Below are 3,336 nucleotides of genomic sequence, written 5' to 3' on the forward strand. Positions count from 1 at the left end.
ACCAAGAGATTTGGGACCGATCTTGCACAAAAACCCGTCGGAACATCGCTACCTTGTCGGAACATCGCTACCTTGTCGTAAGATCAGCCCCGACGCACCGTAAGCCTTCCTCGTGGCCTGCTCCACGACCAAGAGAAAGAAGCCTAACTTTTCATTCCTCCTCAAAGGTCATGTTCATGGGCGTGTCCTAGAAAAACCTTCTTCTGCTTCATTTTTTATTATGATTCAGAAAGCTCTCATTTTATTTTTCTTCCTTCTTTCAATGTCTGTCCTGTAGAATCATCTTGTGTTTCTAACCCCTGCCACAATACCTTCGTTGCACTAAACCTTGCCTGCAGAATCTGCTTCATTAAATTGTCAGAATTGTTCTGCTGTCTTTGTTACCTTCCTGTTTGATTCAACTGGTCTTTGTTAGTAGTATCCTCAATTTTCCCACACATATCCCTTTTTTACCCTGCGCTTTCTGACCTCTTAATTCAGCATGGGACTTTCTTCGCCTTTTCCCTGGTTTCCTGCTCTGGTATTTATGGTATCTCTCTGTATCCCAGTTCTTAGTTTCTTATTTGGATAATGATTCTGAAAGGGGTGGGGGTATTTGTCGCTGTGAACTTCTGTTGTTTTTGCCCATTAATGACTATTTGTTTGCAATGCAGCTGGTTCAACCTTTTATTTCTGTGTTCTTGTCTTCTTTAAAATTTATATGACAAATTTATATGACAGCCTTGGAAAAGCTCCACTCCCTCATGGGAACTAAGTTCATGTATATTTCTTAAACATCTCCTCCTTTACCTGTGGAGTGAACATTGCAATTCATTGAACGGACTTTGCTCAAATTTGTTTAAATGGAGATAACAAGTGTTTGTAATCAGTATTAGTTAAGCCTGGCGCTACCTTGTATTCCTGGTCTTGACATAGAAGTAAAAGTTGATTTTGCTTTTTTGAAATTTGTTTACGGTCTCATTATGTTTCCTTGTAGGAGCACCTATATGTTCTCCATTTTTTTGGTTTTGCAATTAGATATATTTTTTTTTCACTTTTACCTCCCAAAAACGCAGGATCCCCATTATTGGTGGGAAAGAACTAGACCTGCATCGGCTTTTTGTGGAGGTTACTTCTCGTGGTGGGATTGAGAAGGTAAAATTGACTTGCTATGAATCTTATGATCAATATTTTCGTATCTGAAATTTGATGAACGAACTTGGAGTTGGAACTTGTTTTCTATACCTCTTGATGGCAAATATAAGAGCGGTTATTTGAGAGCTTATTTCCAACCTTTTCATTTATTTTCATGATTCTTAAATATAACTGCACTTGCAGATCACTAAAAGGCTGAGGTTTTTTGTATTCTGAGAACACATTTTAATCCTTACTGAATTATTTCAGTCTGAGTGTGCTTATCAGTTAGTATTGAATTTGATTTCTTTATTTAACGAAGTTTCTAGTATCTAAAAGCATGATAAATATTCTCACCTGATGAGTTATAGGCTTTTCGGTTGAATGTGTTATTAGAGGGTTGGTGTACTGCAAATCAGGGCCTTACCAAAAGCTGTCATAGCAGTGATTGTTGTTGCTGCCCATCAAGGATTTAGTCTACATCTATGCCGGAAGAATTTAGTCTACATCTAATCCCAAAAGAATCTGGTACTGTATTGTCATTATCAGGTTTCAAGCTGGAGAGATTTTATGAAGGGTGGAAAGAAGGTAAGTTTATTATATTTTTGTTAAATAAGTTGGTTTCTATTTTTTACATTTTTGTTTTGTTTTTAACCCTTGAAAATTTTAATCATAAACACATTTCATTAAATACTCTCTAGCTTCTGAACTCTGGTTTTTCAGTTTTTTACCCTTGAATACTCTTTGGCAAGCTCAAAGCCTTTTGTCTGTTGGATGATATTTTAGTTACCGATAATGTGTATTTTGCTTGCAGGGTGGTCAGATTACGTAGAATGCGTGAAGTGAATCAAGAAGTTGTCCTCCTATCTTTATGGTTAAAGACATTAACTTCTAAAGTTATTGTATTTAGGAATTGTAGACGAAAATTTCATGAGCTAGCTCAACCTTATTTTTTGCACTTTTTAACTGGAAGGGTGCATCTAATTCTTTTACTCTTAAAAGCAACTGCCTTCTGGATCGACTGAGTCTAATTAATTTATTACTTTTTCTATAAACTAGTCAGATTTATTTTCATTCTTTTTGGTTGAGAACCAAACAGGCTGCTCATAGGCTAAAGATTTTATTTGGATTAGCTGGTTTTGAAGGTACTGAACTTCATGGAAATCTTACCCAAGTTCAACTTCTTGATGTGAGTGATTTCCTAATAACATGTTTATTGTATGAATAATTTAATTAAGACCCTCAGTTTCCCCTTCTGCATGCTGATCATTATTTGATTTTGTTATGTATAGGCCTTGGAACTTTTCAAGAAACAACAAGTTTATTTTCTTATTTCTACAGATGTGGCTGCTCGGGTGCGAACTCTCTTTGATTTTGTTTCTTGTCTTGTAGATACAATATAGTTGAGAAAAAATCAGGTACATTAATTTTACTGATATGTTTTTGTGGCAATTTATCTATGGTTGAAATGTTGTGTAGGGACTGAATATTGAACTTATGTATTGGACTATAGAGTTGAACCTTTTGCTTTGCTTAGGATTGGATGGAAAAAACTATCGTGCTTGCTTTGGCCACTGGACAAAAGAGATTTAGTGTAACTTTATGCAAGTTTGTTGAGAAATATGCTGAAATATTGGCAAGTCAAGGACAGCTAACAATGGCACTAGAATATGTTAAGTTATTGGGATTTGAAGAATTGACGCATGAACTTGTGATCTTAAGAGATCGAATTTCCCTCTCTACAGAGTCTGGTTAGTGATCTGTCATCAAAGCATTGGTTATTTGATCATAGAATATCATGTTTGGTGATAGAAGCTGTAAAAGTAGTTCTGCCTCTGTTCTTCATTACTGTTCTGATTATACATGACCAAAATAGACTGAAGGATAATGTTTGATTTTTTGATAATAATTTGATTTTAGAAAGGTTAAATCACTATTGTTATATTCATAATCACTCTTATAACATCTTTGTAATCATTTAACATCCTTTTTTCGTAGTGATTTTAATTACTGGTAAATCTCATTAAACACATGGATCATAGTATAATATTTAAAACCTTTTTAATGCGATTTTAAGATGAAGATTGTGACTGTACTGTTCTTGTTTTGATTGTAATTTGTTTTAGCAAATGGAAAAATTGGAGGGGAGCTTGACTGGAATTATCATAGGAACTGTCACTCAAACACAAAAAGTATGGAGGAGCTTCCAAGCTCTTGGAGACA

At 35.1% G+C, this 3,336-nt stretch overlaps 1 long non-coding RNA gene across 1 annotated transcript; it reads left to right on the forward strand.

Annotated features, from left to right (window-relative positions):
* Positions 1 to 1,652: 1,652 nt before the first annotated feature.
* Positions 1,653 to 2,858, forward strand: LOC107992004 (uncharacterized). The gene is made up of 3 exons (XR_001764390.2): positions 1,653 to 2,302; positions 2,455 to 2,531; positions 2,651 to 2,858. It is a non-coding gene; the product is annotated as an uncharacterized LOC107992004 (long non-coding RNA).
* Positions 2,859 to 3,336: the final 478 nt, after the last annotated feature.

This window comes from Cucumis melo, chromosome 9 (genome assembly GCF_025177605.1).
Source record: "Cucumis melo cultivar AY chromosome 9, USDA_Cmelo_AY_1.0, whole genome shotgun sequence".
NCBI classification, from domain to species: domain Eukaryota; kingdom Viridiplantae; phylum Streptophyta; class Magnoliopsida; order Cucurbitales; family Cucurbitaceae; genus Cucumis; species Cucumis melo.